The sequence below is a fragment of the Ciconia boyciana genome, chromosome 7, assembly GCF_034638445.1.
Source record: "Ciconia boyciana chromosome 7, ASM3463844v1, whole genome shotgun sequence".
NCBI classification, from domain to species: Eukaryota; Metazoa; Chordata; class Aves; order Ciconiiformes; family Ciconiidae; genus Ciconia; species Ciconia boyciana.
Window position 1 is genome coordinate 28,918,737 of NC_132940.1, and position 26,036 is coordinate 28,944,772.

Genomic DNA, 26,036 nt, shown 5'->3' on the forward strand with positions numbered 1-26,036 from the left:
CTTTTTTAATGTTTCATGTGCTCCACTCTTGACGATGTGAAGGACTAATTCTGGTGGCTGCTCACCAGCTCTGAAAAGCCTCCAGATCAGATTATACATTGTCTTCAGCAGTATCCACTCTTTACAAGAAAAGATTTGCTTCAGCTTGCATGAGAAAAATCTCACTGCATCCCAGTTGTCTGCAATAACTCTAGTCATGTCCCAGGTATGCCTTGAGTTATGTTTGATTCTTTTTATAAGAAGTGTCTTTTCTAGAAGTAGGGGCAGGCGCTGCCTTCCTGTGCCAGTGGTTCACGGCCCACGCACCGAATCCTGACGGTTGCGCTGACTGCACTGTCACAGATGCAGCCGGAGACCTCAGCCGCCCTGTACCAGGAAGCAGCCAGGACTCTCTTCCTTGCTGTTGTGGGTACAGTCACATACACCCGTGCCTCTTGCCTGGGTTTGTAAGAGTAACAGCATAAAAAGTAACAGCAGATGGAGAGAGATAACCCTCCATTGATCCTTCAGACTTTCTCAGGTATCTGCATGCAGTTTGGACTAGACAAGCTGTCGCCATCAGCAAGGACTGCGCTGCAGGAGGGGGTGGTCTGAGCTGAACACCAGACTCACTGGTCTTGAGAAGCACGCCATAAATACTCTGAGATTTCAGGTCAGTGCAACACTGCTGCATAAACAAAGCTGTGTCAGAACCAGAGAGGAGGCTGATTTGGTAACTAAAAACCTGAGTTTAGTGGAAACAACCTCTTCTGCATAATTAGCATCTGCCATGCTTCACATTGTAAACACAGCTGATCAAAAGAGCAGAGACAGACAAAATCACCAAAAACCATCTCTGCGGCCACAGTCAGGTGCAGAGGTAGGCAAAGCATGAGTAAAGAGACAGGAGGCAGGACAGCCGCCGGCAGCTAAAACCATTCACAAATAGCTCAAAGGAGGTCCCTCGCCAGCAGTAACACAGGCAAAGGGTGCCTAGCAGGGAAAGGTCTGCAGGGTTTTCCAAGCAGATTGTGAAGACGGCTTTGCCGAGAGATAAGTGACTCCTCTGCGTGTGTCAGGGTGCAAGCTGTTGACCTGGGGATGAGCGTTCCTCGCTGCTGGCTGGCACTGCTCCTGCACAAATTCCCTAGGACAGTGTGTTTCAGAACCCAGGAAAGCCATGAACACAGACCGTAAGACCAGTGAGCACTGTAATTAGCAGGTTGGTGCTATGAGAGGGCATACAGACAAATCTGCAACCTTCATTAGAAATGGATACAGCAGGTCATACCTTCCTAGCCTCAAAAAAAATAGTTACAGATACTGGCTGCTCACAAGGTGAACACGTGGCAGGAAGCAGCAGACAGCTCTCCAGCTTGCGAGGTCTACGAATGAAGCTGGAAGGAGAGTGGAGAGAAGAGCCTGGCAGGGCCAGGGGCCACAGGCATCTCAGGGACTCTGTGCTGGAAGGCTTCGGGGATGGATGTTCCGTCAGTGCTCAGGGTCCTGCAGACGGGGACAATATATTGGCCTGTCAGCACCCTGAGGCCAAGTGCTAATTCATACAGTGTCAGGAGCAACTGTATTACAAATTACTACACATCATACCAAGAGGCTGTAAAATCACATAGTTTTAAATAAGAATATTTTGGTTAACAAGCAAGTTAGATTAGTCGGAGGATATAGTCATAAGTCATAAGGAAAGAATATAGTTCTCTCTTAAGTAATGAAAGATGCCCAGATAGTATCTGTTGAGGGTCACCTGCATAAGCACATTGATTAATGTGCTTTGCTCAGCAGTGATGTGTATCATGTCTCACTTCTCGTGTATCTTTTCTTTGGACCTAAGGCTGTACTATAAACCCACTCTGAGGGAAACATTTTCTGGCTTTATAATTCTGTAGTGTAACTCTGAATGAGTGGCTTTGCCTATGCCAGCTCTCTCCTCAAGAGACCAGGACTCTCTGGTCACTGGGGCTCCAACAGCACAAGAGAGCAATGTGGTTTTCTTCTTTGCCCTGTTTTGCACCCTCTGTCCCAGACTGGGCACAGTGAGTCAGACCTCGGGGTCTGAAACTTTTTCTCCTTCTCCTCCTGACCATGATCATCAACAGCATAAGTATGTTAAAATACTTCCAATACACGTTGGTGAGTACATTAAAACACTTCAAATGCACGTACATTCAGTATCATTCTAGCAATATTTTTACACTTGCATTTTCTCCAAACCCAGGAAATTGCAACAACTAATTAAGACAGATTAAGCGGGGAGCACAGTTACGGATATTGTGTCACGAATATTTGAGCACTTTTGGTACTTAGGATTGTCTGTCTCAGCTTAACTGTTTCTAAGTCTGTTTTGCAATGCTTGCACACCTTGTTCCATCCTCAAATACACGTGCAGATATGCCAGGCATAGCCCCTGTTCCTCACAGCTCCTGTAATACTGACTTCAGCAAAAAGGCAAGGCATATGAATTCAGGAATGTGGTGGGAAAATGAACCTCTGTCCCAGTCTCCCGATTTTGTTTGAAATGGACCTGAATTGCCGCAGTGGTTTTCCACAGCTTGAAATTCCAGACCGGCCACTGGTGGGTTGCCAGAAACACTCTGACACTGTTCAAATGATGGAGTTTCACCTGCTTCTGCTCTGGTTGTAGCCAGCCAACTGATGAATACAGCATGAGGTAACACAAAAAGCCAGTGTGCAGAAGTCAGCCTCAGGCAGGCAGTTAAGGCAGGTCTCCATCAACGGTACAGCTCAGACAGCAGCCGGTGCAACCATGGCCACTTCATAAACATACTGCCTCCAGCCCTTGGCTATGCTTGCGGTTGGATTCAGGTCTCCAGCACTGATTAATCTGTTAATGGTAGAGCAGTGCTCGAGACAGGCAGTTAGAGCTTTAAAAGCCCATATTAGCACCTCTGCTCCTGAGCAGCACGTTGGGAGAACCATGGTGGTCCATGGGGCACTTGTCGTGTTTTGGGACAGCTTCTACCCCCTCCCTGCCAGGGCCACTCCTGGCTAGCCCCATGTGGCCTCAGCTGGAAATATCCCCTCCCGCTGAGCTTTGTGACAGCACAGATGTCCCCACAAAGCATGATTCTGCCTGACAAAGTGAATTCCTATGCAACTCACTGCCTTGCTGCGTATGCAGAATTAGATATGCCTCTGCTAAGCGATCAGTTGTCCGTTGTTAATGTAACCACCCACCATGGAAGGATGTGTTGGACTTCTGTGTAACTTGGGCTCTCCCAAGTGACCATGGAGCCCAGGCTCTTCTCAGTGCCCACCTTGGGCACTCCCTGCCCCAAACCCCCTGGCCCCAAGAGGGCAACCTTGCTCGCCCTCTGCGAGTGATGGAGAAGTATGCGCCTACGAAGCCCTGCAGAGGGCAATCCAGGCTGCCTTGCTCCCACACCTCCTCCTCTAGGAGGCTGGAAAGGGCCAGGAGGAAGCCATCATCTTTTCCTCCCCTCCCCAGACAGCCCCCAAGATCCCCACTGGCCACGTGGGCTTCAGGGTGCCTGTCCTTTGCGTGCCAACACCATTGGAGACCAGTGTTCAGGTCCTACTAATTTGGAGGCCAGCCATCTCCAACCACCAGGCCATGCGATACTGCAGGCAAAGCCATGTTGAAGCCTCCCTGCTGCTACCTGGTATGCCGTTGTGGCCCTAACCCAAGAGGTATGAGTAAGGAGAGGTTAGGATTGGAGATCTGGTCTCTGTTCCTGGACCTGGTTTTGGTGCTTATCCAAAAAAGGGCCTAAAGCAAAATTAATGAAGGATGTCGCACCCATCACAGACTTCCAGCTGGAGTTGGGGTCCCTCTGGCTTATTCTTCTCCCTGTCCCATCACCTTTGCGTGGTGACACAAGCTCAACAGAAAAGTTGCAGCTGGCTGTCATACAGCCATGAGAGAGGCCTCATTCTGGGTGGAAGTTTCGTCTCAGGCTGAATGATGCCTGCTGCTTGTCTTCCACATTGGTGTAAATCACCACGCGAAAGCAGGCCAGTGTCACTAGCTGAATTCTGGTCTTTGCCTGATTTTCCAAGCTTCCCTGGGGATGGAGGTTTAGGCGATTTCCTGCCTCTGTGTGCATTGCAACACAACTTGAGCAGGGTGAGAAGAGACAGGCATTTTCTGAGAACAGGCACACTGAGTCATGTCAGGATGAGAAAATTAGCTGCCCAGGGAGCTTCAGGCTGAATAGAGACAGTAAGTCCCCTAACTACCCCCTAACCCCCTAACTACAGTAAGTCCCAATGAGCTTGGGCAGTCACGGGGGAAAAGATGCATGGAATGTCCCTACATTTATAAGGACTGGATATTGCCTGATGTGCTGGCAGGTGGTGTAAACACGGTGAATGGCAGCTTGTCTATGTGCGAGAAACATCTGGATCTTTGTAAACAAAATAAGCCCTATGTGGATGCGGAGGCGGGAGCTCCCAAGGGAATGCATCACAGCAGGAACAAGGGGGCATGTCACAGCCCTGCAAGGCTGCCCTGTCATCACAAGACCTTTCTTGCATCATTTTCCTGGGATGCCCTGAAGTCAGAACGTTTACAAACAAAAATACACCTCCTTTCTGGCTGCACCTTCCCTGCCTGCTCCTCCTCTCCTTGCCCTCACCTCAGAAGAGCACTGCGCCACATGAGATCATCCTGCCAGGTGTCGGGTGGGCAGCTGGGATCTATCAGCAACCTGCCCGCTTCTGTGAGCTCATAAATGACATCTCCCTTAGCCAAGAGAAGCAAGGAAGGAGGTTTGTGTCCTTTTTCCAGGGGAGATGGATGGGAGAGGCTTCTGAAGGAGGTTAATAATTAAACAGGGATGTAACAGGTGTTGACTGGTAATGCCAGATCATCGGTTTCTGGGCTGGGCAGAAAACCTCACTATGGTGACAAAACAGACTGAAGTCTTAATTTTTCTTCTGGCTGAGTCTCAATCAGCATTTCTGTGATGAAAGTAAACAGAGAAGGCAGATAAGTAAATAGAGAGGGTCAGCTTTCCCTTTCAACCCTCCATACACCAGTGGGATGTGAAACATCAGGTAAGCTGCACTTCAACCGCTGGCTGTGTTCTCTCGTGTGCTGTGCTTCGGGGAATTGCCTTGTTTTCCCAGCTCTACCAAAACAAACTCACTCGTGCCTGTATTGTGGTAGGTGCATGCAGAAGCCAAGCACGGGCTGCTGTGACTGCTGTCACAGGGGAAAGGGATGATTAACTTAAAAGTTCAACTGATCATCCATTTGACACTCCCAACACATAATCTCTATACCCTTCTCTCCCACCAACAGAACACTGCAAACTAAAACCTATCAAATAAAAGCCTGCGGGAAAGCATGGTGTACCTTTCCTGGGGGTGAACTTCAGGAGAAAGCTGCTGCTGCAGCTCGGCAATGCTAACGCTGCCAAAATGCCAGTCTTCAGATGGCCATGTCCTGCACAGCAGTTCCCAGCGCACCTGGGAAACATGCAATTCAAACATTTACATTGCCACTGGAGTCCTGACACAGGGAGCTGCAGAGCTGAGGAGCAGCTCAGATGGGACGATGAGGGTGAATACAGAGATAGATCAAGAGAGGCAATGGAGGAGGTGATGGGGAGAGGGGCCTGGGACTGGGCAAGTGAAGGAAGATGAGCCCAGTGGCAGGGTCAGGGTTGGTGCGCTGGGCTCTGAGCAGGGGTATGAGCATACAGAAAGCGGTGGCTCTTGACAAAGTCTCTCAAGCATGATGCCTTTGAAAGGTCCGCTCATGGGCTAGATTTTAGGAGGTTTGTGACTGTTTTTAATCTGAGCAAACATACTCAATTTTGGTGAAAATCCCTTAATTTCTGCCAAAACCACCAACCTCTTTCCTCTGAATGCAATTCAGTAGTTCAATAAAATCAGTGGAGGGGTTGGACTGAGGCATGTTAACATAATTTGGATTCAAATTAGAGCAGGCACATTCCCACAGGCACTTTCTGTTAATTCCTTTCAAGATTAAATGTTTCTATGTTTCATGTCAAAATAAGGCTTAATTTCAAAACTAACAGTGGTTGTTTTGAAGCCAAACAAATGTAAGTTTCAAATGTAACAAATGACCGTAAGAGCAAAACAGAACATTTCATATGGGGATGACTGAACTTCTGATATTTTTCTCTGCAAAGAGGAGCAGGGGAAGATGTTTTTCCTTCTTTATCTTTACAAATTTTCAGTGAATTAGTAAACCAGACATTCACACAGTTCCAGGGAACCTTCCACTGCCTTTTCAACCAAGCTACAGGGCCTGTCCAGGACATCTCCCAGGCATCGGGAAGTTTGCGCAAGGAATCACATACCTGGGGACCTTCACAGTGATAATGCATGAAGGAGTTGGAGGGCTGGATTTTCTCCTCACTTCTGGTCCGGGCTGAGGATGACTCATGTTTTCCTAAACCTTGCTGGAGACAGCAGTAACAGAAGCTCAGCTCTGGGAAGGCAAAAAGCAAATAAGCAGAGATGGTAGGCAGCAACCCAGGTCGGTGGGGAGGCTGCAGGGTGTTGGATGGCAGAACTGGCCCCTGGCTGAGCCCCAGACCAGTGCTTGGCTGCCGCTCCCCTGGCTTCTTGGCAAGCCCAGCATGAAAGGAGAAGGGGCTGCCTTGGGTGCATGACGGGGATCCCCAGCCTGCTTTTCTTCATGGCATTTCCACCCTGCTCACCTTCTGTTGGTGTGAGAGACTGAAAGAGTTAATGTCTCAAACATTGTGGAGAGATGAGGCGCGATTTGCATGGCGACGGCAAGTCGGCTAGCATGGGATGGCGAGAGCTCTTCGGAGGAGAGACTAAAAGAGGTATTGTCTTGTGAGACACTGGAAGAGGTACTGTCTCAAACATTGTAGTGAGATAAGGTGCAGCAAGTCGGCTAGCACGGGATGAGAAGAGCGCGTCGGAAGACGCGCAGTTACCATCTATGGCCAGAGGTCACACAGAGTTTATCTAAGGAATGGGCCTGCAACCACCCGAAACTTGGAATGAAACTCCTCGCAACCACCCTCCCTCCCCCAGCGCCTGTGAACTTTTGAGGACCAGAACAACATAAGTCCTCCAGGGGCGTGACCTGAGGCAGGGATTAGAGTATAAAGAGACACCTTCCCCAGGGAACGGCGCACGCCCATCACCGGAGGATTGCCACGTCTGTCATCGTCATCGCGGGATCCAAGGGTGGTGATACCTTTCCTTTTCTTTATCCTCCTCCCTTCTCTTTTCCTTTTCTCACTTCTCTTTTCCTCTACTCTTCCACTATACATATGTATCTGGGCATATGAGTTTTGGATGAATTGTGACGGGTTGCCTGGAAAATAGCTCCATTGCCAAATTGCCTCTGTTTGTTCGCTGAGCTTGCTAGTTTGTAGTTTGCTAGTTAATAAAGTTGCTAGTCTGACTGTTCCTCTGAGTCATTTTCATGACTCTACCAGCCTGTGGCTCTGCCGAGTGGAGATTGTCCTTTGTTGGTACACAAATCCCCGGGGAATCAAAAAGATTCACCCATCTCGCAACCCACTGACTGGGACGACACAGTTGGACAGAGCTCAGAAACCATCTGCTAAGTAAACACGGGAAGGAAAGTCCTGCAGAGGAGCTTTTGACACAGCGCCACGGGGTTTCGAGCAGCACAGTGGGTTCACAAACTGCCAAGTAGAAACAGCCCCTAGCAGGAGAGGCTGCTGCGGGTCCCGGCCCATCAGTTGAGCCAGACAGGGGCAGGTCACGGTGTCTCAGGTGCCGGCCAAGTGTGTGTGCATTCTGTTCCCAGAGAGCAGAGGCAGGTCCAGGGATGGGTGCCCGACATGTACCTGCTACCGCCTGCGGTCCTCTTGGAGCATGTTTGTGAGTGTGTGGGCCACAGCACAGCATGGATGCTGTTCCACCAGGCATTTACAATTTGGCTTGCTCACCACAAACTGCACAGGAGACGCTTTTTGCTTTTTTGAGTGACGCAATGCTATGAACTCCAAAAAACCCCTGCGCTAGGATAGCCTCAGAAGTGGCATAGGTGTTTGGTAACTCCTTGCTCCAAAGATTTTTCTCCACCACATCCCTGCCTCTGTCTCAGTATCACAGATGGTCAGAGGAGAAAGGGGACGCCCTGAGCTGCACCACTCAGGGAAGACTAAAGAGAGCCCTGCAGCTGCAGGACCCTGCATGGACCCTCAGAGCCACGAGCATCAGGGGCATGAGCTGGGACCGATGCTTGCTGCTCCTTACAAAGCAAGCTCAGATAGAGGTGAGCATCTCATTAAATGGACAGATATCAAGTTTAAATGGAAAACAAGGACTTCTAGGGTTTTTTAATGCAATAGGTAAATAACCTGTGGAAGCCATTGCCATGGGAGGAAGCTAAAAGGTTGGATAGGCTCAGAAAGCAGCAGATTCACTCAAGAGAAATCCCTCACAAACTACTGAACACAAACAGAATACACTGCAGTCCCGAAGTGTAACACAGGATGCCACGCTGGATGGGCCTCTGAGCCCACTCAGCTTGTCCACTGTTATACAAGGTTGAATAAAAAGGTAAACACCTAGATAAATGGGTCCCCAGAGCTGAGTACCTAAACCACAGCACAGTGAGTCCAAGCTGCCTCCCTTGCGTGCCGGTGCACCCTGGGCGGGCAGGCTCACTGCAGTGTGCCAGGGCTGGCTGCCCCTGCGGCAGCAGCAGCCACCAGCTGCCCTGCCAGAGGAGGAAATCCCCTCTCGCAAAGCGCATGTGATCAAGGGCAGGGAGTTGTGCAAGGCAGAGCACGAGAGGCTGCTCGCACATCCTTGGCTCTGGCGTTTCCTAATGTTGGCTTTTGCTGGTAGGGCAAAGTTCTTCAAATGCACAGAGGGAATAAAATCAGTGCCTGACAATGCAATGTGAAGGAAGTCATGGGGGGGAAACTTTAAAAGACATCCAATGCATGAGGCTATGAGAATACAATTAGCACAGCCACCCTTGAGCAACGCTGCGGGGAGCAGGGACAGACCAGGGAAGGGATGGGCAGTGCAGGGGCTGGGGGGCTTTACCCCGCAGCTAGGCTCTGCCCAGCGGGGAGCAGGAGAGGAGCAGGGAAGGCAGGAGCGGCCTCTCACACAGGGCCATTTGCCCTGCATGCTCACACTGCATCGCACACTGCCATTGCCAAGCTAATGGGCAGACCAGCACTGCCAAGGTTTTCAGAGTGTCTTGGCAGGCTGGCCCAGAACAGACACATGGCTCCAAGCTGTGCAACATGCAACAGCAGGGCCATAGTTTCATTTTACCAGTGAGGGCAGAAGCAGAGAGAGGCAGGCTGCCAGATGCTGATGCAATGCGAGATGCTGATTTGTAAGGCTTTCTGAAGGATTAGAAGGAGAATTTCAGTGTCTGGGGGCGGGTGATGCATGCCTCCCAGCCCTGGGCTGGGGAAGAACCACGCCAGTGTTTCACAGCTTTCAGGAGGATTTCTTCTTTCACATCTCAGTGGGCTGGGATCTCTGCCAGACAAGGAGTAGGATGGATGAGTAAACAAACAGCACTTCACTTTCTTAAAGCAAGTCGGAAGGAAAGTGAAAGAGCTGAATGAGATAACAACTGCTCTTTTTCCTCCACTCCTCTCTCTTGGTTCTTTGCTACAACATGCTCTGGGTACACTGGTGTGGCCAGGAACTACTCCACACACTCCACAGCATGCCCAAGGGCTCGGTGATTTCACATGAAAACCACATCTACACAACCTCCCACCCAGCTAGAAGGGACATTGCTCCATACTTGTCTCACGCCAGGAGCATCTGGATTTTGTGCAGAGGAGCCAAGTTCTGCTGTTACACAGACAGCATGTGAAAGAGAAGGAAAAAAAAATAGAAAAAAAGATGTGATGAGTCTGTAACCGAAGTAAATCCATCTAAACCAAAAACCTGACCACTCTGCTAACAGAAATCCCCGCAGCTCCAGTAATGAATATGGGCCAAACTGATATCATAGAATGATAGAATGGTTTGGGTTGGAAGGGACCTTTAAAGGCCATCTAGTCCAACCCCCCTGCAATGAGCAGGGACATCTTCAACTAGATCAGGTTACTCAGAGTCCTGTCCAACCTGACCTTGAACATTTCCAGGGATGGGGCATCTACCACCTCTCTGGGCAACCTGTTCCAGGGTTTCACCACCCTCATCGTAGAAAATGTCTTCCTTATATCTAGTCTGAATCGGCTCTCTTTTGGTTTAAAACCATTACCCCTTGCCCTATCGCTACAGGCCCTGCTAAAAAGTCTGTCCCCATCTTTCTTGTAAGCCCCATTTAAGTATTGAAAGGCCACAATAAGGTGTCCCCAGAGCCTTCTCTTCTCCAGGCTGAACAACCCCAACTCTCTCAGCCTGTCCTCATAGGAGAGGTGTTCCATCCCTCTGATCATTTTCATGGCCCTCCTCTGGACCCACTCCAACAGGTCCATGTCTTTCCTGTGCTGAGGGCTCCAGAGCTGGATGCAGTACTCCAGATGGGGTCTCATCAGAGCAGAGGGGAAGGATCACCTCCCTCGACCTGCTGGTGACGCTTCTTTTGATGCAGTCCAGGATACGGTTGGCCTTCTGGGCTGTGAGCGCAGATTGCCGGCTCATGTCCAGTTTTTCATCCACCAGTACCCCCAAGTCCTTCTCCGCAGGGCTGCTCTCAATCCCTTCATCCCCTGGCCTGTATTGATACTGGGGGTTGCCCCAACCCAGGTGCAAGACCTTACACTTGGCCCTGTTGAACCTCATGAGGTTCACATGGGCCTAGCTTATATCCTGCTGGAGCCAAGGTGAATGCTTTCCTAAAATGAGACCCCATGATTGATTCAGATTGCTATGTGAGGGGCTGGGTATAGAAGAACAAGTGTAGGCTTTCAAGCCTGGACACAAAACAAGGAGTGTTACGGAAGGGCAGGGTGAAGTTTGAGTGATCTGGACATCTGGAGAGAGGATCTGAAAAAATGAGATGCAATTCAGAAAGAAGAATATGCAAGTTTATACTCTGCCTAAGCAGGAATGATCTGCAATAGAAATGCAATAAGGAACAAACAGTTTGGGAGAAAAGCATCTGGGGGCTACAGTGTGCTGGGACCAGGCTGAAGATGACATTCACTAGGAAAAGGCAGACATCGCACTGTACATGAAAGCTTGAAGATGCATGTGGGAGTGCTGTGTCTAGTCCCACATATCCCCCTTCCAGAAAGGGCATGAATCAGTCACACATAATCCAAAGGAAAACTGGGATATTTGGAGATGTAGAAAATGTCTCCCAAGAGTCCTGTTGTCCTCTGGACAGATTTCAGGTCTGTAAATGGCTGACGCAAAGAGAAAGGAATAATCTGGTCTCTGTGCCCGTGGTGGATATGAAAGAGGCTATAGGCTTAATCTGGGAGCCCATGGGATGCTGAGGAGAAACTCCACATTTTTAAGGGCAGTGGAGCCCTAGAACAGAGGGCCTCTTTGGGGTCTTCAAGAGCCAGTTAGACAAATTCCTTTTAGGTACCATGGAAGTACCGGTGCTCCTGCCACGGGATGAGGTGAGGGGACAGAGGATCTCCCTGGGGCATGCGATGCTTACAGCTGAAGGAGAGAACAAGCACCAGCTTTCTGGGGCAGCTTTACCGAGACTTTGAAAACTAACTCACCCATCTGTCTGCAAAATAATTGAGTCAAACAAACTTTCCGAGGCTGGTGCACAACCACGGTGATTTTCTAGCTAAACCAAGACCACTGCTACTCACTGGGTGAGGAGAGCACAAACATGAGACCAACCACTTTTCTATTTGGCCTCTTTAGAAGACCTTGTACCATAATTAGAACTTTTTCACCCTGTCCCATTCATGCTGTTTCTGCTAATGCTCACCGTCTCACACTACAGCTCTCCAGCGTCCACAGCAAGAGGCAGAGAGTGAGGTTGCACTGCCTTTTCCAGCCTAAGTGACAATGGCTGAGGAACTGGGAAGGACTCTGTAGCCTTTTGGACTAGACAAATCACCATTTTACTACAGGGTTTCAGACAGAGAAGTATCTCCCTATCTGGAGTCCCCTGCTCGTGTTTCGGTTTGAATGCAGGAGGCAAGGGGAATGAGTGGGCTTTCTGATGGAGACTCTCAATCCATTCACAAAGTAGCATTTGCAACATGAGACCCAGACTGTTATCCCTGCAGCGCTCCTCAAAGAGCACCGACAGCTTAGATGGCCCCGACACCCTTAGCTCTGAGCAAGCACTTCTGAGGGCCTGGAGCAAGTCTCCCTATGGGACATATCACCAAGTTTGGACCTGCATCCCTGGCCCAAAGGGCAACTCTTACCCATCTCTAACCACTGGCACACGCTGAGAACACATTCAAAGATAATTAATATTGCTCTATAGTTTCTCTGTCTTTTACTCTCTTTCATTAGGCTGATGAAGATAGTCAAGCCTTGTTACAATATAGTAGTATCCAAACCACATGGTGCTGCCACTGCCTTTGTGCTGCTTCCGTTGGTGAGATTTCTTCCTGTTATGGTTTCTGATAGCTTGCAACTTGGCTACTTTAACAGTTAGTGTTTACAGGCATTGCCACTGAAGGAAACAGAAGAGTTAATTAGAGAACAAGGAAAAGAAAGTGACTAAATATAACTCCACCATCGGATTGCGTCCGACGTGTACATCTTCACAGGAAAGAACTAGGAGAACAGCGTAGGCATAAAACAAGGCAATTGCTTCCCGTGCTTCCTACTGAATGGAAACTGGTTGGAGTTACAGGCTCCTCCTCTTCCTCAAACACATCTTTTATCTTGCTGCTAGGGGATATTTGTGGATACTGCCCAGCTCCAAGTTAGCATACCCCTCTTGCCAAGGGCTGCTGAGGGGGAAATAAGTATGGGGGGAGGGAGATAGCTCCCAGGGAAAGCTGGCATCATTTCATGGGCGCAGCCTAAGACAGACTCACCCAAACCCCCTCATACTCAGATCTATGGCAAAGTCCCTTCAAAAGCTCCTATTTCAGCTCCTGCACAGCTGCCGTCGCTGCTGCACTCAGCAGGAAGCGGAGTAGGGAAAATCACACCAAAGCTGGCAGAGGAAGGAAAGATGACGGCAAAATGCTGTCACTCTGGAGGAAGGCTTTGCAGACTAGAGGCTACTGGTAAAAGCATCACAGCTGGAGGGTATCCAGTCTGTCACAACACACAATGCATAATTTCATCACACACCAGGAAAAATGTGGTTCTAAACTCATATGGGAAAAAACAATTCTAGAGAAGACACTGTAGCCAAGATTTTCTAGTGTTCCTCAGATTACTCTTACCTTACTTTTTTAGATTTTTCAAGGATATCAGAAGCAAGTCTAATTTTCAGATAAGTTTCCAAATTTTCAATCACTAATTCTTAACCACAGTATTCAAAAACATGAACAGAGCAGCCAAGAACCATACAAGGAAGCCCAAGAAGCCTCTTGCACAGAAATCCAACTGACTGTGTACCTATGTACAATGTGATTCTGGAGTAATTCATACGATGCCACAGGAGTCCAGAAGTTTTTGAAAAATTTTCCTGAATAAATTCTGGTAAAAAGCCCCAGGTTCTAAAATGCTTATTCAGTCCTGAAATATTTCAGCTCCAGAGCAGCCAAGCATAGCTTGCTACTTTTCAGCTCCAGACCAGCAAGCATGTTTAACACTGCACGTCAGCTCTCAGCTAGCATCTGCAAGGATCACAAGAAGCCCTTCTGGAAATCTCTTCTCAAATGGTGCAAGAGGAGAGTCAGCTTCCAGCATTTAGGCGGCCACACTTATGATTGCTGTGAGGGGAGCAAACTGAAGGAGCAAGTAGGAAACCCAGAGACCTGCTAGGACGCTTTCTTGGTTTAAGCCTAGAGGGAAACTGGTGAGGATGCTTGAGATGAGACAGGATCCTCTCAAGCACCTCTCTCTTTAATTTTGGACTTGCAGGGAAGAAAAAGAAACCCTAGCGTCCGTGGTCGTGAAGGAGTCTCAGCGATGAATGGAGATGATTCTGCAGTGAGCCTGGCCCAGTGGCTCTGACAGGGGTGACCCGGGAGGGACAGACCCAGTCTTCACACCAGTCATTGCATTACTGGTAGCAATTCAGTCTTCTATGGAGAGGAGATGCAGGGCTGCTGTTCTTGCAGTTTGCTTTGGGTGACACCACTGTATCTCAGGGACCCTACGTGCTCAGTGCAGACTTAGAAGCAGGTACAAAGCAAGGCTGGCTTTTCCCCGCTATTTAGGGGAGTAAAGCTTACAGCAGCATGGAGGAAGCAGAGCCTGCTGCTTGTCCTGAACATATTACCACAGAAAACCTTTTTTCTTGGTTTTGTTGTGTGTTCACTTCTACCTAGAAGAGTAATCATGGCAGCCTAGACACACTTCCCAAGGTGAGTGTGTGACCTGGAAAAAGCATGCTGCATATAACGGTTTGGGAGAAGCAGGAGGAACTAACCCAGTACAAACACCCCCCAAAGAAACAAAATACTAGTGTGTGTCAGAGACAACCTCACCACAACAGCACAAGTGCTGACAACCAGCAAATGCTGGGTTCACAGAAGCTGCCACTCTGATCTGCCTACACGTGTAATAGAGAACGTGGAATTTCCCACCACTTGGTGAAATCCCTACTGGGAAACACTGTGGTATGGGACCACCTATGCCTCATGCAAGTTCATCATGGTAGCTCTATCACCTGCATTAGAGGAGAGTGGTTACCTTCGGTGCAGCACCAGTGGCAGATCTGCCTTTTATGATGCTAAAATGCTCACAAATTGAAAATACAAAATGGAAAAATGTTTGGGAGGGAAAGCAGAGGAAAATTGGCACAAGGAAAGGAAGAGGAAGGTAGAGGACGTCATCTGTGGTGTTTATATGTGACAACACCATCCTACATGGCTGCTAGTTAAGGGAGACCCTTAAAGGAAGTGAACATCAAGAGTGAGATGACAATGCAGAGATGGAAAGCGAAGGAGGCTACTGGGAGAGATGATGAGTGCAGGAGCAGGGGGGTGAGCTCAGAAGTGCAGCCCTGTTTTGTGAGCTGGCCTGCCTGACACTCACACCTGGCACCAGTGAAAAGAAATGACATAGAGGGAGAAAACACAGGGGGCAAGTGAACTGCGTGAAGCTGTGAGACTTGCAACAGCTTCTTCCCAGTTACAGATAAATGCAGTTTGCCAAAGGCCAGCATAATGCTCTCCCCTCTCCCTTCTTACCGTCTGCATGTGCTGCACCTTGCAAATTTTGTGATATATTCAACTGCCAGCAGGTGGAAGGCAGGCCAGGCAGGGTATGCCCACCTTGCTCATGTTGCAGCAGGGAGACACTTCACTTGATGCAAAAAGGCAGCAGGCACCACTGTCCCCTTCCCCTGCGTTCTCGGGAGCATGCCACGAACACAGGATGACTTTGCCATCTTGCAGTCAACACACAGCCTGAACCAACAGCCAGTCTCTGCCTTAGCCCTTCTCACACCTAGCAACATGGCAAGGAGGTGAGGTCAGTGTGGCTGGGGACCCAGACAAAACCCTGGGCCAGCCTTTCTGCTGGTGGGGAGGTGCCTGCAGCCGTGAACCTGTCCTGGCTCCATGGGATGATGTAGGAGCAGTGCTGATATTGTGCATCAGAAGAAATGCTCTTTGATCTCCAACCAAAAGCTCTGAACAGGAATAAGGAATCACAGCTTTTGGAAAACCAAAACCAGAAGCATCTGTTGTGCAATGGAATGTTTCAAACACAAAACATCTGTCCGTGTCAGTAGGTCCCCCAGAGTTATGGGAGCCTGCTGTGGATGCCAGGTGGGATTTGGACTTGGCCTCTCTTCCCACCCTTCCCATTCCCACAGCTCTCCTCAGAGGAGGGCATGCTACCCATCACCTCATGGCCTGGAACTGCCTCCAGCCTTCTTCCAGGAGCTGCTGTCTTTGCTGGATTAAGGCTCCAATCACTGGTCACAACATCAGCTACACAGAGGAAAACTTTCCATCTAAGGTCCCATTTATTATGCTTCACCCACCCCTGAAATCAGTCACTATTCAGATCACACTGCTCACCAACCTGGCAGCCAGAGGCCAAATGAAATACAGTGGATAGAAACCAAAGGCAGACAACATGCAAGACACAAGTCTTTAACACTGACTGTGCTTTGCTGAGGAAAAAATACAGGTAGGAATGTCACAGATTTGGCACAGCCTGTAGTTCCCAGCTCAAGCACAGGCATCTCTCCAACAGCTGTGCTCTGGGGAAAGCTCACAGGCCTGGGCTCCCTCCAAGACCCTGGAGGAATCTCCCCCTGCGCTGCTGGCAGCTGCACCGCATGGGCGTCACAGCCCTTCTTGCAGGGCTTAGCTCAGCTGTCAATCTCGGAAGTGCCGCTGCTTCACTGACAGCAGAAGGCAAAATCAGAGGAATCTCCCAAACACCTGCTGTGCCCCAGGGAGACCGCAAGCAGTATTTAAGGAAGGAGAGTTTGCTAAGCTGAGAATTTGTCTGTTGTACTCAGGTAAAGAACTGCGTTTTGGAAAAAATCTCCAGCGGGAAACACTCAGGGCTTTTCTGATAACTGCTGCTGTCCTCCTAACACCAGCTGGGGCCTTTGGCCAACACCAGTGCAAAAAGTGCTTCTTATCAGACTATCACTCCCACCTCCCCCTCTGCATCCCTGTTTCAGAGCCTGGCTCAGTGCTGGCTTGGGTGGACCACCCAGTCACCCGGTCTGAAGCACGCGTCTGGAGCAGCAAGCTTCCCACTGAGCCTCCGTGGGTCCTGGTGTTGCACCCTCAGCACAGCCTCATCAAAGCAAAATATTTTCACTATCAGGCACAGAGTTGCACACTTCTAACAATGTTTAGGCCTTAGAGCAAACGAAGCCTGATTCAGAGAAAGGTGATTGCAGCTGCTACCCAACATTAGAGATTTCACTGCAGCTTGCCCACATTTTAGAAGAGTACTTCTGGCACGCGGTAGTTGCAGGTACCAGAAGGCAATGCACACCAAGCCATGCAGGCATTTCAGCCAGGAGCAGCACTGGCAGCTGCCTGCGTCGGCTGCCAGGACAGGGTCCCAGTGCGGTCTGATCGCTTCCTTTGCGCCTAATACCAGGGATTCCCGCTGGGGGACTCACTGCTGCAGTGCCCGCTCTGGCTCCATGCCAACCGCAGAGCCCATGGCCCTGAGGCATAGGACTGACCAGTGCCCGTGGGATGCCCCAACAAGGCATCTTGCCATGGTTGCCTACTGCCATTTTCCCAATGGCAACCAATGTTTTCCAGTTTTGCCCATTGATTTTGTTGCCCCTTCCAAACATTCAGTTTGAGGGAAACGAGGACAGCAGTAATGCCTGGACACATGGTGCAACAGATAGATCTGAAATTCAAATTAATCAATATTTCTTTTTCTCTACTCCTGCAGGCTGGGGTTGAAACTCCACTAGGGCTTTTCTGTGCTTCTTAAGCCTCTCTCATATCCTTGGAAAGCTGTGGCAACTGGAAACATGCCAGTCTTTCCACAAACGCACATAAAGGAAGGATGCAGCACAAAGTAAAGATGAGGCAACCTTTGTTGTCACTGAAAACAAGCTGGTTAGGACTTGGAAAACTTACTCCAGGATTAAAGAAAACTTCATGCTTATCTTAGGTGGTGCTGTATTTGATGATGAAAAATGCACAGGCTTCTGTAACTGCTGAGGCTTTGAAAAGCAGCTCCCCAGGGACAGGCTGCAAAGCACAGTCCGGTGTCTGACCAAGAGGGGCTGGAACAAACACGCTAACAAAGGTCACCCCATAGCGTCAAGGAGGCTAATAGAGAGCTCCCACCTGAATACGTAGGTGGTAAGTCTGCGAGTTCCAATCTGCACCTGAGCCATGAAATTACCGCAAGTCCCCAGGGCCAGGGTTTAGGCAGAGGAAATGAGATTAGGACTGCACAGCAGTTGAGCAGATGAATTTCCCATTCTGCTTTAATCATCTTAACTGATATTTCATATTTAAAAATTGGCAAAGGGTCAAATGCCTGCGCCTATGCGCTCCAACACAATGGAAGTACAACAGCTAGAGATAAACTGTGTGTATTTTGAGCTGTGACATTGTTAGCGCAAAGCCCGTCAAACACTCGTCTTTTAAAGAAACCAGGGAAGGGAAGCGAGGGAGAAAAGGCAAGCAAGAATCACATCCTGCTCCTTCATACAGAGCGTGGCTGCCTCTACACTGGGTTTGTTTCCATCCTTTCCTAACAGGCTGTTAGGAGAGAGAAAGGAAATGAAAGGAAATAAAAGGAAGGACAAGACCAGCATATGGTGAGCGCCCTGTCAATAAACACATTCGTTGCAAAATCATATTCCGAGAGCTGAGGCTACTTTTGAGAAGTGCTGAGAAATGAGGAAGAAAATGAGCCCAAATGTGGCAGTGATTGCATCCTCTGGTCTGCTGGGCTTAGACTGAGTCTGTTTTTTTTAACTGGGGGTAACACAGTTAAACACTGGCTCAACAAAAGCTGCTGGGATCTGTAGGGAAAATACAGTTGAGATGCAGCCATAAATATTCTTCCAAATAAAAAGCAAGCCTTAATCTAAACAGTGCTTTCACTGTTCCCAAGCCTGGCTGAGGCTGGTGGGAACTGCAGAATGAAATGCCCTGCTTGCCGACTTCTACCAGGGCTCCTCCAGCCCTCCACAGGGCTTGCGGCATCACTGAGATACTGGCACGGATCCATCCATCACTGAGCTGCAGCACCCAGGCTCTCTCCCTGCCATGCACTAGGCAGTATATTTATAGAGAACATGATGGAAAGGCAGATTTACATCCCTGGCCACAGTCCTTCAGTGCTGCCACTTAACAGTGAGTCACACAAGCTACTGCATCCATGCTTAACATAATATAATATGATATAATTAATATAAAATAAATATAATACTAGCTGGACTCCACCAAGTGAAATGCCTGTTCGATGTCTGGAAGTATTCAACTCCAGCCCCTTATTGATCCTGTATGATCCCGCCCCTGTATGATCCTTCCCATTTTAACCCTGTATTCATCTAAGTAGCTGGCACATTTTGGGTACCAGGACTGACGTTTTCTGCCCGAGCTCTATTTGCGGTAGCAATAATAATTTTTTGTTTGAACAAAAAAAAAGTGTTTGTTTTGCAGGTTCAAAAAAAAAGTTTCTGAAATTGCTGTTGGTAAATTTTCTTTTCTTCTTGCAATATTTTCTTGTTTTGTTTTGGTTTGGTTTTCATATACTACTTTTCAGACCCTTTGCTGCCTCTGCACTGTATGGGATGTCACAGGAAGTCTCATTTGCATGCTTTAAAATGAAGATTGCTGATGTCTTTTTTTGTGGTCAAAGTCAGGAGTTTAACAAGCGGTGAGCTTAGTGTCTGGGGCTGTGGGGTTGGAGCCTCAGGCCAATACTGTTTTGGGGTCAAAATGGGGCTTCTAAACCAGCCTTCAGGAGTTCGCAGGGAGAAGCAGGCTCTCTGTCCATAAACAATCCCTGTTTGCAGCTGGCGGTGTGTATTTGTTATACTGGCATTGCTACGTTTCAGGGTGACTTCAGTGCTTGGTCCAGCTCAGAGGAACAGCCAGATCTGTCAGGGGCTCTTGCACACACGGCTTAAATGGACCAATTATTTAAGGGAGAGAGGAAAGAGGCTGGTGCAGGGACAGTCATTTGCTCTTCCGTGGTGTCACTCCAGGGCAGGGTGCAGAGGAAGGCATATATCATAGAGGTTAACAGGTGTCCCCACACAGCACAAGTCCTTAATTGCTTTTTTTAGGAAGGAGTTTGTGGAAAGTACTCTGTCTCCTTGACATTAGTCATGTGGAATCACTACTAAGGCAGGCAGAAAATCTATATGGGCTTTGGGGAGCACAGGAAACTTGCACTGAGGCTGTCCGGGGCTTTCCTTTCCCACGGCTTGCCCTGAACCTGGCCCAAAGTGTGCCCCGAGGGGCAAACAACCCTGCCAGGGGCCAGCCCCGAGCAGGCAGCTCGCTGCTGCCTCCACCGCTGCCCTCCCATGTTTGGCTTCGCTCTGAGTAACTCCCTCCCACCTTTCCTCTGAGAAGCTCCAGGTTTGACTGCGAAAAGCCAGGAGAGTAGCAGCCAGGGTCGTGGGTGGCTTTGGGCTGGCGATGGCGTGTCCCCCCGCACTGGCAGCAGCATGGGTGGGAGCTTCCCAGCAGCTCAGCTCAGCAGCTTTCTGAAGGCAGCAGAAGCAGGTTTCCCTCTGTCTTACCCTGAATTAAATGCGTGCTAAGGACCCACTATACCGCTAAGTGAGAATTCGAAAGACAAAGCAGAGTATTAACACAACAGTTCAGGTTTTTTAGTTTTGTTCTTGTGCCGCTTCCAAATTTCTGTTTCCATTCCACCCTGCTGCAACACACAGATATTTAGCTTTGGTTCTGTGCAGCTGGAAGAGTTGAGGCTTCTTCCACAGGTTAGGAAGAGGAGGGGGAAGAGCAGAAGCAAGACTAAAGTGTATAAAGGACATCTTCCATGCATCCCATTCCCAGCAAGGGAGTGCAGCAGAGCTGGCAGAGATCTCAAAGTGACATTTTTGTGTGTCAGAATTTATTTTTCAAATAAACACTAACGAAGAACACTTTTTCATATTGAAAGAAAATTCAAAAGAACGTGCAGAATGTAAAAATAGAAACTACTTCAAGGTTGATAGTTAAAGTTATATTTCTTTTAGGTGTTGTTTAGTTTTCCTTTGTTTTTTTACTTCTCACGCCTATCTGCTTTTTCTTTCCTTTTTCTTTTTTTTTTGGCACCCCCACACAACTTGTAACTCACAATTTTGTTCCCACAATAAGGAATTCAAAAAGCAGGTACGAAAAAATAAAAAGGGCAAAACTAAAAATTATTTTAGGAAGACTTTGAAAATCAGCCAGTTCATTGCAAATTGAAAGCCTTTAAAAAATCCCAACTCTTTTCCTACTCTCCCTCCTTCTCCTTGAATGGCATCAGTGTGGAAGTCAAGGCTGGTGGTTGCACATAACTTTCCATTTGCCGCTAAGGCTATAGTTGCGGCTCCACAGCAGAGCTCACTTGCAGTCATATTTTTAAGTGTGTGTAGTTTCGCTTTTACTGTATGAATGATGTCCTCAGGGAACTGCAAAAATGCCCTTCAGTTATCAGTGTCAGATCTGTGCTGTCAAAATGAGAAACAGATTTAATCTGGTGCCAACTTCTCAGCCATAAAAAACACTGGCACCTCCAGAGACAGAAGATCACATGCAGCCATCAGGAGGTTCCTGTGCTTGGCACCTCATCTCTTCAGGTTGCATTTGCTGGAGAGTTTGTAAACTTGACTCCTTGACTCCATGCTTTTCAGAGCCCTTGCAGCCTGTTGCTGGAGTTTCATTTTGATCATTCTGGGCCAGGAGCCAAATGAAAGTTCTCTGCCTCAGTTTCATGAGGAAATGCTAACTCATTGCCTCTTAGCCCGGGCTAGTGATGAAACACACCATGGCTCCTCCTCTTGGCTTTATTAGCATAGGGAAATCTCCAGCATATAATCGTGCCCATGCTCCGCTGCGGCAATAAGGACCTCGGGAATTCTGGCAGCACCTTTCTCAACTGTGGTGCTCTTTGCATCCTTACCTCTAGCTGTCTCAAGGATAAGCATCATGGAAGCACCAAACTTGCTGGAGAATGGAAATATTCCACAGAAAAGGAAATTCCCGTGTTGTCAAGTGGCTTTTTATACTTTAATATTTGCTTTGATTATGATTTCAGCCCTGGTTTCTGTAGTCTTCTGTTTGCTCCATCATAAGCAGGTAAGGACAAAGCAAAATTTGTAACTCTAGAGTATACAACGCATGTATTATTCCTAAAGATTAACATTGCTGTGTTGATGCTATCAACTAACTGCAACTTAGTCATTCTTTCCCTTTTGGAGACAGCTAACACTTTTACTTTCCAGGATTTCACATTTTCATCAACTCCTTGGGTAAATATCTTCAGCATTTTGCTTTCATTTTCATAAGTTTAAGAAAAAAAATTTGGGTTTTATTTCTCTTTTTTTTCCTGTCCTGCACCAATGATGTACGCTGTCCTAATGTGATATCAACTGATGGTGCTCTGTAAGGACAAGAGAAGCTGAAGAGTTCTGGTATTTCACCAGGCATGAAGCCTTTCCACTCTGGATTTTCCCAAGTACTAATACAATCTAGCCCAAATAGCAGTTACCGAGTCATCTTCTGCGTTTCATTTGCTGATTTCAGTGGGCTTTTTCTGTCTATATCTGTATGTGTGGTAATGAACAGAAATACAGGGGTGAGCCAAGTGACTCATTTGCTGAAGGCCAGGTTTTTATTTTGTGGTTTCCAAACTGTGATTCAGTCTCCTGGAGGATCCAAGTGCTAGCCTGGGATGCTGGTTTACACATCCCGCTCTGGTGTAGCTCCCTCCAGTTCCAGTTCTGGGGAGGAGGGGGACAAGGAAAAAGTCCCCTCTGTTAAGAGGCAAGATGGCTTGTTCTCATGGTCTGCCAGCTTCTTGTGGCATAATGACACCAGGAACACCTCTAAGGACTGATCCTACAAGGCACTGATTGTTTTTATAAAATATGAAAACTGCTAAATTTCCACAAGAGAGGAGCCTTGTGGGACTACAGCACTATCATTTAGCAGACAATATAAAAAAAAAATATTTTAAATTGCTTTAGTACTTTTAGCCCCATTCCCACAGCCTTTCTCATCTATTTGGAAGCTGTGAAGCAGCAGCTCTGTGACCTGCAGTCACAACTGCATCCCTCTGATGACAATGAGCACATGGATACACCCAGCATTTCACATATATTCCACTCCTCCCCCTCTTTTTTTCATATCCCAGAAAGTTGCTTTAGTAACTGAAAGAACTGCCTTTAGTCCTGTTGATTCATATTAATTGGGGAAAGTGGGACCAGGCAATGAAAGCATTTCCCTGCAAGGGAGCTGACAACCTCCCCAGCACTTAGGACAGCAACTTTCCTAAAGAACAGGTGAGGTTGTGCTTCAATAGCAATTTTAAGCATTTCAGAGCTTGCATCCATTAAGATGTGAGACAGAATTGGGTCCCTGTATCTGTAAGTTGATCCCAAGTCTGCTTTTTATGGGTTCTGGCCAGAGAGAGAACATAGCTGCTGTGTAGGAAAAGCATGACCTCCATAAGCAAACACCGAGCCATGAGTCACAGGAACAGACTGAATCTCTTGCCACTGACAGTTTACCACCTGGGCACCCACGGAACCTCCTCCTTCCCTTGGCTGGAAGGGCACTGGAAAGCTGCTCTGACTAGTGGATCAGAAAGCACCGTGCCTGTCTCCCCGAGCTAAGCACAGTGTAACAGTTAAAGAGAAGTAGGCTTAAAAGCCAGAAGCTGTCCTCCCCATACTGCTTATCAGGTGTGACCTTGAGGGCATCCCTTCAGCCCTCCATGTTTCCTTCTTCCTCCTTGCACAGGGGCTACAAAGCCCGAGAGAGACTCCAAAGAAAAGGCGACTGCTGTCAGCACGCCTTTGCCGCTCTCAGAGCACAAAGTGCCAAGGAAAAGCGGCATGTGCGAGTGTTGCGGTTCATGGCTACTACACAGCTCTGCCATGCACCGAATCAGTGCTAAATGATTTCAAACTACGATGCACAGAATGAAAGGTTCATGGTTTTAATGAGGGTGAATTAGCACAAGACTGTGCAGCTCCCCATGTGCATGCACTGGCTTTAAGTTGAGTCCTTGTCCACAGAGACATCGCTTGTGACAGTCTGTGAGAGCTGAGTCCAGGGATGAAACAAAAGTCCTGTCACCCGAGAGGAGCATAAACCTCCTCTAGGCACTGCCGATGGTTGTCTTTTTTTATTTTGTGAAAATACCTCCAAAATGGATATGAAAAATGCTGATCTATTTTAAACATTTCAAACTTTGTTGGAAAACAACTGCTTGTGTTTGTTTGTAATGATGAATTACAAATGAAGGTTATTTCCCTTCCTGGGATAATGCTTTTGTGCTCTTGTAATGATAATGCTCCTCTGTTGAGCTCACCAATAGATGGAAAAATTGCAGCAGAAAACACTGACCAAGCACTGCTTCTTTCCACAGGCACCAGGGTCATGCTGGGCACACGGATCTTGTAAGTATGGAGATGCTAGACCCACTTTCTGGTTTGTCAGACTTGTGCTGTGACACAGATGACCGTCTCACAGCCCTCGTACCTGGTTACAACTGCTCCAAGGACAGGTGTGAGTTCTGACCGCAGAAATAAAGAGCCCATAGGGCACTGTGGCAATGACAAATAGAGCTCCTCAGCTCTGCACCCAGGGCTGTCAGCCAGCAACTCTTTCTCTGCCAGAATCAGCTACATGCACCTCTCTGAAAACAGCCAGTAAAACCAGTGTTACAAGGGTCAGATTTATTGCTGCTAAGTGTTAGTCATCAGTTCCCTAAGCTCAACCTAGGGCAGTCCTAAAGTAACGCCCCATATACCAGCTCAGACTCTCAGAGAGATTTAATTAAATCAATGAAAAACTTCTGCATGCATAAAACTTCAGCTAATGACTGTTGACTGTGCAAGACCCTAACCAGCCAGGAGCCCTCCCGCCAGGCAGACGCAGTGGCTGAAGGTACCAACCAGCACTGTGGCCTGAGCTGGGTGTCCCTGTTATATGGTATTTGATCCATTCTGCATCAAGACCCCACCACATTACATACCACAGATACACATGCCCTCACAGCATGCACAATCTAACATTGCCATGCATTGCTGTCTCCTTGCCCAATTTGTCAGTGCATGCAGAGAGGGGTAAGATGGTTGCCACCCATCGTTAGCTTTAACGCTGACAGCATATGTTCATCCAGCGCAGAGAGGGGGGGAATCTGGGAAGGTCCTGCAGGCTCAGCTCTCATGAAGGACTATAGCCACAGCAGCCAGCAAGCAGAAGATTACTGTAACCACCCTCATCACCCTTCGATCCAGCTGAAGTTCTGTCCATGAATTTTTTCTTATTAGAGACCAGCTCAGACCCAGCCCTCAGCCTTGAAGGTTCCCCATCTCCAGGGTGCTTTCAGCAGCTAACCTGTCCTGGCAGGGAGTCCCTCCAAGCCACCCATGGCCATGGGGGTCCTTCACAGCCTCTCCTGGCAGATTGAGGCTCCTTCCTAGCTAACTTCTGAGGAGTCAGTAAACTCAAAAAGATCAATAATAATAATTAAATAATAATAATAAAAAAGTCAGGAAGGGAGCAGGAAGTGAGATGGTACCAATGGGAAACAGTAACAAAACATGCTCACGTACAGAACAATGTTGTCCTTAAACATAATTAATCACTATACCCATTTTGTCTGTGTTTTCCTCAGTAAAAGAGTCTTCTACACCAGACTTCAAAGGTACCATGAGCTGGGAGTGGAACTTAGAGCACTGCGACGGATTTGTGCAGAAGGACCATGACCAGTACCTCATAATCGAGCAGAACGGCAACTACTTCATCTACGCTCAGGTCAACCGCAAAAAAGATATGGAAGTGTCTTTTACACTGATGCTGTACAAAGAGCCAGACATCCTCCTCAACAAGGCTGTGGGACCAAAGATGGGAGATGAAAAGGGCACGGTAAATTTTGGGAGGCCCTTTTTCCTGCAGAAGGGAGATAAGCTGTACTGTAAGGGAAATTTTAATCTTGACTATATTCTGGCAGGGAATCAGACTTATTGGGGCCTATATAAAATATAGCAGGATTCTGCTCTGAGTCAGCTCCTCCCTTATTCCCTCCAGGAAACCTTAGGGCATGGATGAAGAGTCTGCAACTTCTCTTTGTATGAAATTCAACTTGCTGGAGTACATGCCATTGTAGGCTGGTATCCTGCAGTGACAGAGTAAGGTGTAAACCAAAGTGAATAGCAAACTTTGGTAATAATAGATGGCACCCGATCGTCACAAAGTATGAGAGAAAGATGCTTCTGACAGGAAAAGTTCTTGATGCGTTATGGGGTTGACTCTGAGATCCTGGAAAAACAAGTCACTATATTCAGTCTGTTCTGAGCTGGGGAGGAGCTCTGCTCTGCAGCGAGTTGCATTTCAGAGCTGGGT

The 26,036-nt window shown here is 48.1% G+C and overlaps 1 long non-coding RNA gene across 1 annotated transcript in view; it reads right to left on the bottom strand.

The window, feature by feature from the left end:
* Window positions 1–1,429: 1,429 nt before the first annotated feature.
* LOC140653985 (uncharacterized) overlaps window positions 1,430–26,036 on the bottom strand; it is a 42,250-nt gene continuing 17,643 nt past the window's right edge. Inside the window, exons 2-3 of the long non-coding RNA XR_012043311.1 lie at window positions 6,309–6,439; window positions 1,430–1,485 (exon numbers count right to left, since the gene is read on the bottom strand). This is a non-coding gene — a long non-coding RNA (uncharacterized lncRNA). The remainder of the gene's footprint in view (window positions 1,486–6,308; window positions 6,440–26,036) is intronic.